General features: G+C 43.3%; 1 long non-coding RNA gene across 3 annotated transcripts in view; it reads right to left on the bottom strand.

The window, feature by feature from the left end:
• Positions 1–15,000, bottom strand: part of LOC126987773 (uncharacterized) — a 208,469-nt gene that overhangs the window by 104,941 nt on the left and 88,528 nt on the right. For 2 of the 3 annotated variants that reach the window (XR_007741149.1, XR_007741147.1), the window contains exon 2: positions 2,970–3,042. This is a non-coding gene — a long non-coding RNA (uncharacterized LOC126987773). Of the gene's footprint in view, positions 1–2,969; positions 3,043–9,999; positions 10,081–15,000 lie in introns of all 3 variants that reach the window. The other variant, XR_007741148.1, reaches the window with a different exon arrangement.

Below are 15,000 nucleotides of genomic sequence, written 5' to 3'. Positions count from 1 at the left end.
ATCTATAAATCGCCTGTCCAGGGCTCCAGAACAGACTCACCACCATCACAACGCTAATTAACAACCACGTACGACACCAACTGCATACATCTTCCCATCCACCATCCTCTCCTAAGACCATCCCCACGACAACCTAACTTCCCCTGGGCATAACAATAGTGGTCTTCGGTAACTATGAAGGGCAATAAGCAAAGTGTGTGTGTGTGTGTGTGTGTGTGTGTGACCTCTCTTCCGGCCACCTCTTTTGATTCTTCTTTTTTTGGGAGCAGCGAGTAGCGGGCTTTTTCTTTTATTATTAGTTTCCTTTTTTTGTGCCCTTGAGCTATCTCCTTTGTTGTTAAAAAAAAAAAAAAATAGCGGCCCTGTAACACATTCTACGGTCATGGAAATAGTCTGCTGAGGTTTCGAACTGCCGTGTGGAGTGTCTTGGGGAAGGTTAGGCAGCGCAGGGAATCGGTGACGTAGTTTCTCTCTTCGTTATCGCTTCGTTCTACTATAACGAAATGGATCCTCCGCCGAAATGGTCGCGTGAAGGATGTTTTCGATGCCCGAGTTGCGGTTCAGAGCACATTCGACGCTTTATCCTATGTAATGGTATCAGGACACCTCTTCTCACGTAATTGACTGCTCTTTCGCCCACCTCTTCGGATTCTTTACAGGAGCAGCGAGTAGCGGGCTTTTTTTATAGTTTCCTTTTTTGTGTGCCCTTGTGCTGTCTCCTTTGCTGTAAAAAAATAAATAAATAAAAATAAAAAATCCTACCATCGTAACCCTAATCGTCACCACTACCACCATCACCACAGCCATCACCACAGCCATCACCACCAACACACACCATCACTACCCCTACTAACGCCACCACCATTACCATCACCAACACGAGGACCAACCAACACCATCACCGGTCGCATCAGCCTCCATGTCATATTTAGAAGGATGAGGGAGGGGAAGAAATAAGAAGAGATGAAGGGAATGAGTGAAAAAAGTGAAGATTACAAGGAGAATATAATTAGGAGCCATAAGAAGATAGACGAGAGTAAAGAAGCATTAGCAGAAACAGTAAAAGGAAGTAAAAAAGGAATATGACAAAGAGAATAATTAGGAGACATGGGAAAGGAGGCAGACGAGAGTAAAACAGCAGTAGCAGGACAGCAGTAAGCCCCACGATGCCTTAATCCCCCTCAACGGCACTCCGGCAAACATTAGTAGCAGCAGCAGCGGGAGGACGACGAGAAGGAGAGTAGTAAACACACACGGACTTCATTCCCTCGCGCACCGCCTCACGAAGGTTTACGAGCCCATTCCAAGCCCAGACGATGCCGCCAGACCCTTACTCAACACTGGTCCCCGCTCTTCATCCGACTTGCGATCCATGGAGGCGGGGCAGACAGACAGAGATACACACACAGACAGACGCACACAGGCAACCAGACATACAGGGAGAAAGACACATAGACAGGGAGGTAAAGACACATAGATAGATACACAAACAGGTTAAGAAGTAATAGATCCATGGAGGCGGGACAGACATACAGATGCACACACAGACAGACAGACACAGGCAAAAAGACATACAGGGAGATAGACACATAGATAGATACACAAACAGATTGAAAAGTAATATAATAAGTAGTACTATCGTTATTGGGATCAAATTGCAATAGATGGAGCCGGAAATGTACAAATAATATACGTTCCAAAATCGAATAGCCGCAACACTGATAAAATAACGATAATACACGATAAAGAGAATAGTGAATGATAGGCTAATAGAATAAATAAGGTCAGACGCACCAAAAAGATTTAACAACGAAAGAATCATAAAATAGTATCATTCAGTTTGATCTAAAATTTAAGGTCAGACTTACCATTTTTTTATTTTTTTAACAACGAAAGAATCATAAAACAGTATCATTCAGTTTGATCTAAAATTTAAGGTCAGACGTACCAAATTTTTTTTTAACAACGAAAGAATCATAAAACAGCAACATTCAGTTTGATCTAAAATTTATGAGGGAGAACTACAGACTGAGGGCCATACATCATACTAACGCTGCACGACAAAGCAAAACAAGATCGATTTGAATGTGTTAACGTTCTCTGCACTGTATATTTCAAAGGGCGAGGAGTTCCTAACACGAATAAATAACTCTCGGAAAGTAAACCAACCTTTGAAACTTGGACGCACGACACCTTGATGACTCCGGCGATAAAAAAAAAAAAAAATAAATAAAAGTGTATCCCTAACACATGAGACGAACAGAAGGAGTACACGAACACCTCAAAGACTAATTCCGACCCTCTGCTTGGCCATCCTTTGTAGTCGGTATCAGAGCGTTACTTCTACGAGCATTTTTAAATTCACGCTTTCTTTCAGCTCTCGGTCAATCACAACTACAAAAAACAAAGAAAAAACATGTACACCGAGAAATAAACACGAACACGAATAAATAACACGAAAAGTAAACCACCTTTGTAACTTGGACGCACGACACCTCGATGACCCCGGCGATAAAAAAAATGTATCCCTAACACATGAGGCGAAAAGACTGAGTACACGAACACCTCATGGACTAATTCTGACCCTCTGCTTGGCCATCCTTTGTAGTCGGTATCAGAGTGTTACTTCTGCGAGCATTTTGAAGCTTAGACATTTTTTTCAGCTCTCGGTCTATCACAATTACCATAAAAACGGGAAAAAACAGAAGCCTAGTAAAACACATAACATAAAAGGCCAATGAGATCACAATTTCTGTATAATCAAACAAAAAAACAAAAAAACATAAGCCGAGTAAAAAAACATAACATAAGACGAATGAGATCAAAATTACCGTATAAACAAACAAACAAAAAAAAAAAAACATGGGCAGAGTAAAACAAACAACATACAACACGAACTGGATGAATGTATATAAGCTGCCTCGTTTGCTCCTTCGTTCCATCGCGTATAAATAACTCGGAACACTCACCTGACGGCCTCGGGAACGCTGACGCAGGTAACGCCGAACACCTTGACATCAATCACTGCCCCCCTCCTTACACCTGCAATAGAGTTAACAAAATTACAACCACTGAGATATATAGATACAGATAAAAACATACATACATATATACATACATAATGATATACATACAGAGAGATGGATAGAGAGATACATAAAGTGTGTGTGTGTGTGTGTGTGTGTGTGTGTGTGTGTGTGTGTGTGTGTGTGTGTGTGTGTCCTTTTCACTTATCCCCCCCCCCCACACACACACACTGAACACCTGGCGGGATAATGAGGGCACACCTGTCACACATCTGAGCAAGTCTGTAGTCACCTTTTAACGTATGTGTGTGCAGTAAAACGTAACGCATTTTCAACATATAACGAATTTTCTATCTTACTCCAGTTCTTACTATCTTCCTTCAATCTATCTTCCTTCAATCTATCTTCCTTCAGTCTATCTTCCTTCAGTCTATCTAACTCCAGGCTATCTAACTCCAGGCTACCTAACTCCAGGCTACCTAACTCCAGGCTACCTAACTCCAGGCTACCTAACTCCAGGCTACCTAACTCCAGGCTACCTAACTCCAGGCTACCTAACTCCAGGCTACCTAACTCCAGGCTACCTAACTCCAGGCTACCTAACTCCAGGCTACCTAACTCCAGGCTACCTAACTCCAGGCTACCTAACTCCAATCTACCTAACTCCAATCTACCTAACTCCAGGCTACCTAACTCCAGGCTACCTAACTCCAGGCTACCTAACTCCAGGCTACCTAACTCCAATCTACCTAACTCCAATCTACCTAACTCCAATCTACCTAACTCCAGGCTACCTAACTCCAGGCTACCTAACTCCAGGCTACCTAACTCCAGGCTACCTAACTCCAGGCTACCTAACTCCAGGCTACCTAACTCCAGGCTACCTAACTCCAGGCTACCTAACTCCAGGCGACCTAACTCCAGGCTACCTAACTCCAGGCTACCTAACTCCAGGCTACCTAACTCCAGGCTACCTAACTCCAGGCTACCTAACTCCAGGCAACCTAACTCCAGGCAACCTAACTCCAGGCAACCTAACTCCAGGCAACCTAACTCCAGGCTACCTAACTCCAGGCTACCTAACTCCAGGCTACCTAACTCCAGGCTACCTAACTCCAGGCTACCTAACTCCAGGCTACCTAACTCCAGGCTACCTAACTCCAGGCTACCTAACTCCAGGCTACCTAACTCCAGGCTACCTAACTCCAGGCTACCTAACTCCAATCTTCCTAACTCCAGGCTACCTAACTCCAGGCTACTCCAGGCTACCTAACTCCAGGCTACCTAACTCCAGGCTACCTAACTCCAGGCTACCTAACTCCAGGCTACCTAACTCCAGGCTACCTAACTCCAGGCTACCTAACTCCAGGCTACCTAACTCCAGGCTACCTAACTCCAGGCTACCTAACTCCAATCTACCTAACTCCAATCTACCTAACTCCAATCTACCTAACTCCAATCTACCTAACTCCAATCTACCTAACTCCAATCTACCTAACTCCAATCTACCTAACTCCAATCTACCTAACTCCAATCTTTCTACAGTTCTTTTTTTCACTCATAAACGATTTTCTGCAATAATATGTACGTGGCTTTGTGTGTGTTCTTTTTCCTGCATTTTCTATCTTACTAATGTTTTTTTTTCCCTCACTATTCAACGTTTTTTCTGCATTAATAGGTGCGGAAATTTTGTCTTTTTTTTTTCGTATGTGACGAATCGAAATCACCTTGTTATTTTTCTTGTTTGGTTCAGTTATCTTTTTTTTCGTGTGTGCGTGTTTGAGGAGAATAAAAAAATGGCCATGCTTGTTTTCTATAATGTATACAGCACACAAAAGTAAATGTATGCTATTGAAATTTTAGTCTAATATCTCTCCCTCTCTCTCTCTCTCTCTCTCAAACACCTGGATCTCATAAGCCTATCAAAACGAAGGTAAGCCGTAGTGCAGACAAGGTTCATCTCATCCCCAACACTTACTAGAAGAGAGAATAAAAAAAAATCACTCATCCATTCTTCACTTCATCAATAAAAAGAAAAATCTACCTCTTCAAGTTCTCACGTTACCTGCCGGAGCTCTTCGTCACGCGCATACCTGAGCGAGCGAGAGTCCAGGTATCTACACTTTCCCAGTCTTCATTCCTTCCTCTAACCTGCTAATGATCGTAGGTGTTAATGACTCTCGCCCCTCACCCAGGTACGAGCCGTGAGGGAACGAGGGGGGATAGGAAGGGACGTACTGGAAGGGCGAAGGTTAAGTGAGAGTTGGAGGAGAGAGAGGGATGGAGGGAGATGGTAGAGCGAGGGAGAATGGAGGAGATGAGAGTGGAAGGGGGGAAAGGTGATGATGATAGGTGGTGAAGGGGACACTTACCATCATCACCACCACCACCACCAACACCAACAACAACAACCATTACCACCATCACCTCCACCACCGTCATCACTCACATTCCTTCGCTCAATTCACACCTGCCATCTCGCCCACCCACACTTGCAACAGCTGTGCCACCCCCCTCCTCCCCCCTCCCCCCCCCTTCACCCCCATTCCCCCCTTCTAACATACAACATTCTCTCTGTTCCCCCCTCGCTTCCTCTCTCATCCCTTTTTTCTCTCTCCTCATCATCGTTCTTTCTTAGTTCCCTTCTTTCTGTTCCCTTTCGTTTCCCTTCTTCTCCCCTTCTTACTCTCCTTCCCTAACTCTCTCCCTTCCCTTCCCTTTCTCTCCCTTTCTTCCCCTCCTCTTTCTTTCTTAGTTCCTTCCTCTCCCTTCCCTTTCTCTCCTCTTCTTCCCCTCGTCCTTAATTCTTTCTTAGCTACCTCCCTCTTTTCCCTTCCCTTTCTCTCCCTTTCTTCCCATCCTCCCCATCCTTTCCCTTCCTTCTCTCTCCCCTTCTTTCCTCCTCCTCGTTCTTGTTTTTAGTTTTCTCCTTCCCTTCCCTTTCTCTCCCTTTCTTTCCCCCTTTTCAGCTACCTCCTTTCCCTTCCTTTTCTCTCCCCTTCTCCCCGTTTCTCTCTCATGCACTCCCACAGCTGTCTCGCACCTCCTCCCCGGCTCCCATTACTCCCCCTCCATCGTATTAAACCATTCTCCCCTAACCTTCCTCCTCCCCTCCCTCTCCCCTCCCATGCCTCGCCTTTCTTCACCCTCCGACATGCCATCCTCCCCTAAGCCAAGCATCTCCGGTATGTCGTTAAGCAAAAACCTCAGTTCGATCTAAATTTAGCCTTCGCCTTCCATGCTGTGGTGTCGGGCCTTCCCCTGAGATTGTCGATATTTTCAGACGCCTCCACACATCAACTATTCCCAATGGCCGAAGAGGAGATTAATCGGGTTCTCAGGAGTGGTTTTTCATTTTAGTGGCGCAGATGCTTCGTTACTCTACCACCAGGGTCATAACACTACCTATGGATATGCCCACAAGTCCCACGAAAGCTTTGTCAAATGTGTGCTTGGACGCAGAAATGTTTAGGGCCGTATTTTAAGACCCCATCCCTTCTCACATCAACTATTTCTAAAGGTCAAAGAGGGGATCAATCGGGTTTTCAGGAGTGTTTTTGAAGGTTCATGGCACAGAAGAAGGGTCAAACTACCACCAGGGTCATAAAACTACCCCTGGAAAGGCCTACAGCTCCTACGAAAGCCATGTCAAATATGTGAACTTGGGCGACGAAATGTTTTAAAATACGACCCATAGTCAATACGTCCGATGCGATCCCTTTTCCAACACCATGATAGCATTGATCTCCTCCCTAATGCAGCACGACCCATAGTCAGTACGTGCGATGCGATCCTTTTTTCCAACACCATGATAGCGTTGATTTACGTCCGATGCGATCCCTTTTCCAACACCATGATAGCGTTGATTTCCTCCCTAATGCAGCACGACCCATAGTCAGTACGTGCGATGCGATCCCTTTTCCAACACCATGATAGCGTTGGTTTCCTCCCTAATGCAGCGTCTTCGTAGTTAGTGTTTTTACCCTTTACGAAAGCCACTAAACGGGAAAAGGTTCTTAAGTGTGTCATTTCAGCATTTTCTTTCACACTTCGTTAAAGAGAAAAGCCAATAAGTAGCTGTCTCCTAAGTATGGGAGTGCTTTTACCCTTCTATAGCGGCTCAGAAAGGTTTTAGTCGGTTTTGCCAGTTTCTTTTTTTACAACAAAGGAGACAGCTCAAGGGCACAAAAAATGAAACAATAATATAAAAAAAAGCCCGCTACTCGCTGCTCCTTAATGAAGCTATACGAGGGGAAAAACGAGGTACCTCCAGTGTGTAACAAAGCACATTTTCCCTTATAATTACTTAAAAGGGAAACACACTGAGGGAGTTTTCTCGTCTCGTAATCCCCAAAACGAGTCTTAGGTTAGTAGAAAAAAATACACCTTTAAGTCACATATACAACTTGCTGGAGACGGTGTAATGCAAGGAATATATTTAATATGTCGCCTATATCCTTTTTTTCACCCATACTCGGAGGAAAAAGCCATAGTAAGCGATTTTTTTTTTTTTTTTTACAATGAAACGAGTCTTTACCTTTTTCCTTTCTCATTTTCCCTTCCATACCCTATTCTCCCTTCTAGCTCCCTTTTCTCAATCAACAATCCCTTCTCCTCGCTTAGTTATCCTTTCTCCCTCCTACTCTTCCTCCCTTTTAGCTGCCTTCTCTCACTCAACCATCCTTTCTCCTCGGTTAAGTTATCCCTTCTCCCTCCTACTCTTCCTCCTCTTCCTCCCTTTAAGCTGCCTTCTCTCACTCAACTATATTTTCTCTTCGCTTCCAGTTATCCCTTCTCCCTCCTCCTCTTCTCCTCCCTTCCAGCCCTCATTTCCCTTCTCTATCTTTCGACTTCTCCATTTTTCCATTTTTCTCGATCAACAAGAAATTCAACAGTCGAGTTCTTGGCAAAACAGAAGAAAAATCAATAAGCTATTCTCGTTTACAATCTCCTTCGAATCTACAGCGTGTCGGTAAACTTCCCCTCCTTGGCCCTCAGAAGGAGACATCAAGGAGCCGTTTCTAGTCAATTTGATCCCCTAACGAGGCTCTTGTGTGGGTGAAAGTGTCCTCGCGCCGCGCCACACGCCCCGCCGCGGAGGAGAGGCGAAATAATTTAACAACCGGGATGAAAAGTTTTGAAAGGTCAGCGTTTAGGGTTTGGAGGAGAGTATACGTAACACCTGGAGAGGGGGGGGGGGGGAGGGGAACACACACACACACACACACACACACACACACACACACACACACACACACACACACACACACACACACACAATCATCTTCTCTACCATCACCACCATCATTACCGTGGTTACAATCCTGCCACCTCTTCCACCATAATCACCTTCAAAATCACCATAACCACCACCACCACCACCACAAAAAAATAAAAAAATAAATAAATAATAAATAAATAAATAAAAAATATATAAAAATCCCATTAATCTGTAACATACTGTCGTTAGAACTTTAATGGAATGGAATTAACAGTTTTATTATATTATTGTGCTAACCCGTCTGTCAAAGGAAAAGGGAAATAAAAACAAACAAAAAAAAGATAACGAAAACGTAGTATCAGTGTTTTGTTAACCTGTGACATAACACGTTCTTAAATAAAAATAAAAACCTCCTTACATTCACACTAGAAAAGTTAGGTAGACAAAAATGAAACTATAAGGTAATTCTACACTTTTTTCGCAATAAAAAAAATGAAAAACGGTGTAGATAACTTGCGGTCTCTCTCTCTCTCTCTCTCTCTCTCTCTCTCTCTCTCTCTCTCTCTCTCTCTCTCTCTCTCTCTCTCTCTCTCTCTCTCTCTCTCTCTCTCTCTCTCTCTCTCTCTCTTTTCCTTTCTTGTGATGATATAAAGAAGTAACAAACTAACCAATGGGAGAGGAAGAGGAAGAAGAGGAAGAGGAGACGGAGGAGGAGGAGGAAGAAGCTTTACGTAACCTTGCGTAATGGAATCGTGACAGTCTGGGCAGGAAGGAAGGAGGAGGAGGAGGAGGAATGGGTGGGAGGAAGGGGTGGGACGAGGAAGGAAGAGGAGGAGGAAGGAGGGGAAGGAGTAAGGAAGAGGAGGAAGGGGGGGAGGAAGGGGCGAAAGATGGAGTGAAGAACGAATTAGGAGGAGGAGGAGGAGGAGGAAGGTTCAGGTGGGGTAGAGGGAGGAGGGGGTGGAGGGAGGAGGAGAATAAAAGGGAGAGGTCGAGAAAAAAGTGAGGAAAGATAGAGAAGGGAAATAAGGGCTGGAAGGGAGGTGGACGGGAGGAGAAGGAGGAAGAGGAGGGAGAATGGGTAACTGAAGCGAGGAGGAGGAGGATTGAAGGAGAGCAGGGAGGTAAAAGGAAGGAAAGGGTATGGAAGGTAAAATGAGAGAGGAAAAAGTCAGAGAAGAAATATATAGATAAATAGAGACAGATGGAAATAGATAAGGAATAATAGAAAGGGAGTTGCAATGAAAGAGGGAGAATGAATAATTATGACAGGAAGATAAAAGAAAGGAAAATAAAAAAGAAAGAGAGGAGGAAGAGAGGATGGTTAGGTATCGAGGGAAGGAGAGGAGGAGGAAGAGGAGACTGGGAGGGAGGGAGGAAGGTTTAAAGAGAGAATTGTTGAAGGAGGAGGAGAAAGAGGAAGGAGGAAGACGATGAGGAAGAAGAAGAAATAGAAGTAGAAGAACAAGAACAAGAAGAAAAGAATAAGAGAAAGAGGAATAAAAGGGAGGAAGAGGATGAAAACGGACGAAGGAGAAAGGACTCAACCCTGGAGGAGAGGAGATCAAAGGGAAAGAGGAGGAGGAGGAGGAGGAGGATAGAGTCCGGGCAGATAATGGGCGGCTAATGGGACGGGAGGGCAGGTAATTAGGCAGGTGTAACACGAATTAGGCGCAGGTGTAACGATCAGACCTTTATAATTCTGTACCTGAATAAATATAAAAAAAACTGACCTCTCTTTTGACCTCTTACTGTCTCGTCTTGTTGGAGGAGCGCCTGGCGAGCATTTTTTGTTGATTTCTTTGTTTTGTTGCCCTTGAGCTGTCTCCCTTGCTGTAAAAAAAAAATAATAATAAATAAGCTCAGGTGAATGATCCAACGCTTATATGTACCAAAATAGAGAACCAGAAATATAATAAAACTAGACGCATAGCACTCGGAGAGAACACACCTCCGCCACAGATCGTCATGAAAATTGGTATGGGCATCAACTGTGATCCTATGAGCTAAAATATGAACCAAGTCTGAAGTCTCTACGATGAAGAGAACCGAAGTTATGGCCAATCTGACGCTTTGTGCCACCTTGACCTTTGACAAACATTTTTATGGGTTTTATTCAGGATGGACACGAAGCTTCCATGAAAAATTGTTTGAGATATCCGCAAAATTGTGAACGATCCGACCTCTGTATGTACCTGAATATAGATCTAGAAAAATATTAAACACACACACACACACACACACACACACACACACACACATTACAAACTTCCCCCTTCGGAAATGAGAAGTAACTTTGAGCACTCAGAATAATGGATGTGTGTGTGTGTGTGTGTGTGTGTAAGGCGGACAAGTTACACGAACACACACACACACACACACACACACGGCTCCTGGGGCTTCATAACACCTACAGCCAGGCTATTAAGGTCTCCCCTTCTCCCCATTCCCAGAGTTTTAGAGAATACCTCGTGGGGTGAAAATAAGAGTAGAAAAGGACTGAAGTGACGAAGTGAACCTTTCGAAAAATCAAACCAAATGGAGATTCAGGTTGTGGTCAATCTATCTACCTATCTATATGTGACACTGGAAGACGCGTACCGTACAAAAAGTCTATATATTATCCTTTTTTTATTATTAGTGTAAGCTATTCTGTTTCATTTGCTGCATAAAGGGATAAATGTTCACGGTTATGATCTAGATATTCACTACACACTATCATTGCAACTATTGGAAGCAGCATTTACCGACAACAGCAAAGGTGAGAAGCTATAAATAGATATACTCTAGGATATATTCTGTACCAAAATAAACCAGTGAGCGATAAAACCTCTCACGCGTCATGCTGAGTATTAATAGCGAAGAGCAGCCGAGCCGAGGGTGGACTGACTTTCCTTTTGACCTTTCTCCGTGACTGGAAGGAAACGTTATATACATCACCTAACACGCTAGTCTGTCAGATGCACGAGTATATGGTTTGAGGATTTGATATAAGCTCACCGTGCTCACAAAATATATAAGTCAGGTACACCATTCTTTCCTTCCTTTCGAATAATAGCTCCGTGAAGTGAAAATATGATCTCAGGGAATATATACAGTGTTTGATGTCACAACCAATTAACTAAGAGAGACGTGCACTCAAGCCGGATATTATTGGTGGTTGCTTCATGGAGAGTGTGTGTGTGTCTGTGTCTGTGTCTGTGTGTACCTCATCATTCCTGCGTGTTTGCCTTTCCGTCGGGGCTCTGGGCAGCATCAATAGAGCCTCTTATGGTGGGCGCTGTGTCCCTCTCCGACGACCCGCATGACTATTAAAATAACTTACATCAGCCTCAGCACGGAATAATATGCGTTGTGTCCATAGAGTCAAGATGGATTTTTTAATTTCAGTATATTTGTAACTCAACAATATAGAAATCAAATATGTCCAAGCTGAAGACAAAATATTTACAGGTTTTACACAGAAGCATTTGTTGTCGATGGAGCGGCTGCACAACCCGTCAATATGAAGCTCAAATGTTCAATGTCTCAGTGATAATGGTGACCCCTTCAGAAGACGGCGTGTTCTTTAAAGTACCGAATTTGCGTCTGTTTTCTTTGTGCGACTTGGCTAATCTGATATACTGAATGAAGAACCACTGCTTCCATTTGTGATAAGCTACTGAAAAAAAAAAATGTTTGTTTGTACGACTTAGTTAATCTGTTATATTCAATGAAGAACCACCGCTCAAAAAATAACTCGGATTTGTGATAAACTAATAAAAAAAACGTTGGACAAAAAGAAAACAATCAGGCAGACCCTTAGACCGTCTGCCGGAACGTTTTTCTATTCGGCAGACTTTCCGTTTTTTTCCACTGAACATCACAACACCGAACGATATTTTTGGGTGTGATGTCATCGTGTGGTTTTCTAGGAGCGTTTATCTTGGGTTTTCTAAGCGCCTGTTCCTCCGCACATCTGTTCCCCATCACTGTCGCTTCAATAGGGATGAGGTTAGATAAAATAAGTAGTTTTCTATGAGTGTTTATCTTGGATTTTCTACGCGCCTGTTCCTCCACACATCTGTTCCCCATCAGTGTCGCTTCAATAGGGATGAGGTTAGATAAAATAAGTGGTTTTCTATGAGTGTTTATCTTGGATTTTCTACGCGCCTGTTCCTCCAGTGTTTATCTTGGATTTTCTACGCGCCTGTTCCTCCACACATCTGCTCCCCTTCAGTGTCGCTTCAATAGGGATGAGGTTAGATAAAATAAGTGGTTTTCTATGAGTGTTTATCTTGGATTTTCTCCGCGCCTGTTCCTCCACACATCTGTTCCCCATCAGTGTCGCTTCAATAGGGATGAGGTTAGATAAAATAAGTGGTTTTCTATGAGTGTTTATCTTGGATTTTCTACGCGCCTGTTCCTCCACACATCTGTTCCCCATCAGTGTCGCCTCAATAGGAATGAGGTTAGATTAAATAAGTGTTGGTTCTACATCAAATACACGGCGGTAGCTCACAGACGCGCCACCCCCACTCCCGAACTCTCCCCTCTGACTTAAACCTGATGGGATTGCTGGATGCTGGGAAAGGTAATCTAATTGGTGATTGCTGGCGGGGCGGGACGGGGCGGGGCGGGGCGGGGGCGCATTAGCCAAGTTTAAGACGCTAATATTTATCATCCCCCGAGTCTGGTAATGATGAGAAGGTTCCGGGGAAAAAGATTGACTCCCTCGTTCTTGGTACAGGACAAGCAGCGCAAAAAAGCAAAAATAAAATAAAATTAAATTAAATTATATTAAATGCATGAGGATATAAAAAGACAGTTCGAGAGGATGATAAGTTCCAAATTTAAAACGTAATGAAATAAGTTCCGAATTAGAAATAAGTTTCTCTCTCTCTCTCTCTCTCTCTCTCTCTCTCTCTCTCTCTCTCTCTCTCTCTCTCTCTCTCTCCCCGCCCAAAGTATAAAAAAAAAATAAAAGATATATTGTAACACACTTGTCCCTGAAATGTAGAAAGGGTGAAGGAAATCTAGAATCTCTAAATAAACAACAACCTCGAGGCCAATACAAATGGCTTCTTTCTTTGACACTGCGCAATAAAAACGGATCATTAGCGTCCATGTCACGACTGTTCCGAAAATAAATGTACCGTGAAAAGGAAAAACGTATGTTGGAATATTAAGAAAAAAATAAATACTGGAACTTGGATCTCTTAAATTAAAATATGTAAATAGATAAGAAAAAAAATAGATATATAAATGTACAAATAAGACAGTACGATAGACAGACAGGTAGATAGCATAATATATAGATATGAAGTGATAGATAGATAAATAGATAGAAAAGTCATATACACATATATACACATATATACACATACATACATACATACATACATGGCTATAGATACATAAATAAGTATACAAAAAAAAAATACATTACATCATTAAAGACCTCATTAATATAAAAAAAATTAAAGGAAAAAAATGACAGAAAGAAAAAAAAGTGGAAAAGGCAGAAAAAAACGTAACTTATGACCTTCTAAAACGACAAAAGAAGAGGAGAACAAACATACACGACAACGACCCAACACTAAATCAACACGCTTCAACGCAGGTCACAGCGGAGGGGACGCGGAATGATGACAGGTGGAGGAGGAGGGAGGAGGAGGAGGAGGAGGAGGAGAAGAGTGAAGGATAATGGGAGTGTATGAGGGACGAAGCAGAGTGGAGTGAAAACGTGCGAGGAGGAGGAGGAGGAGGAGGAAGAGGAGGAGGAGAAGGAGGACGAGGAGGGGATAATTTGACTGGGAGAGAAGGGCCGGGAAGTTGCTAATGGGTTAAATACCGTTATTGGTGCGAGAAACTGGGTGAAGGGACGGGGAAAAGGGTGATGGGAAACAGAGGCCGGGGATGAGAAAGTGATGGCTGCAAGAGAGAGTTTGACATGACAGAGTGAGACTGAGAGGGAGGGAAACAATATACAAGACTGAACGATTGGGGACGAGGAAGTAATGACACAGATAGATAGTCACACACATAGAGGGAGGGATAGACATATAGATAGAAAGAGAGCGAGTGAAGGAGAGTGGGAAAGAATACACGCCCTCTACAGTCTAAAGCGAGAATGACCAACCAGAGACGAGAAAGTAATGACTAACAGATAGGGTGATAAAGAGGGAGAGAATGTAAACTTGAACCCCTAAAGCAAGATAGCCCAGTATTAAAGGGCCATTTCAACAGTCTGAGTGAGAGACAGATAGGTTGATAGATAAAGAGGGAGAGAATGTAAACTTAAACTCCAAAAGCAAGACAGCCCAGTATTAAAGGGCCATTTCAACAGTCCATTTGGGTGACACTAACCACCCAACCCAAACTATATACTCCCTAATTCAAGCTCATGTTCTTATACGCGGAACAGGACACTAAAAGAGGGATTTCCTGTATAGCCTCAGACTGCTTAGCTTTTATAGGAACATCAAAACACTGTCCAAAAATAGATCTCGTAGTCTTTGGTATTAGGTCAAGGAGCTTACATACAAACCACGTCAAACTTAGCTCATCGTTTTGTTTTGTTTTAGTGGACTTTCTTTTACTTATTTTTGCTCTTGATAGGTACTGTAAAAAGAGAGAGAGAGAGAGAGAGAGAGAGAGAGAGAGAGAGAGAGAGAGAGAGAGAGAGAGAGAGAGAGAGAGAGAGAGAGAGAGAGAGAGAGAGAGAGAGAGAGAGAGAGAGAGAGGCAGAGAGAGAGAGAGAGAGAGAGAGAG

This window comes from Eriocheir sinensis, chromosome 66 (assembly GCF_024679095.1).
Source record: "Eriocheir sinensis breed Jianghai 21 chromosome 66, ASM2467909v1, whole genome shotgun sequence".
NCBI lineage: Eukaryota > Metazoa > Arthropoda > Malacostraca > Decapoda > Varunidae > Eriocheir > Eriocheir sinensis.
This window is presented reverse-complemented; position numbering and strand designations above follow the sequence as displayed.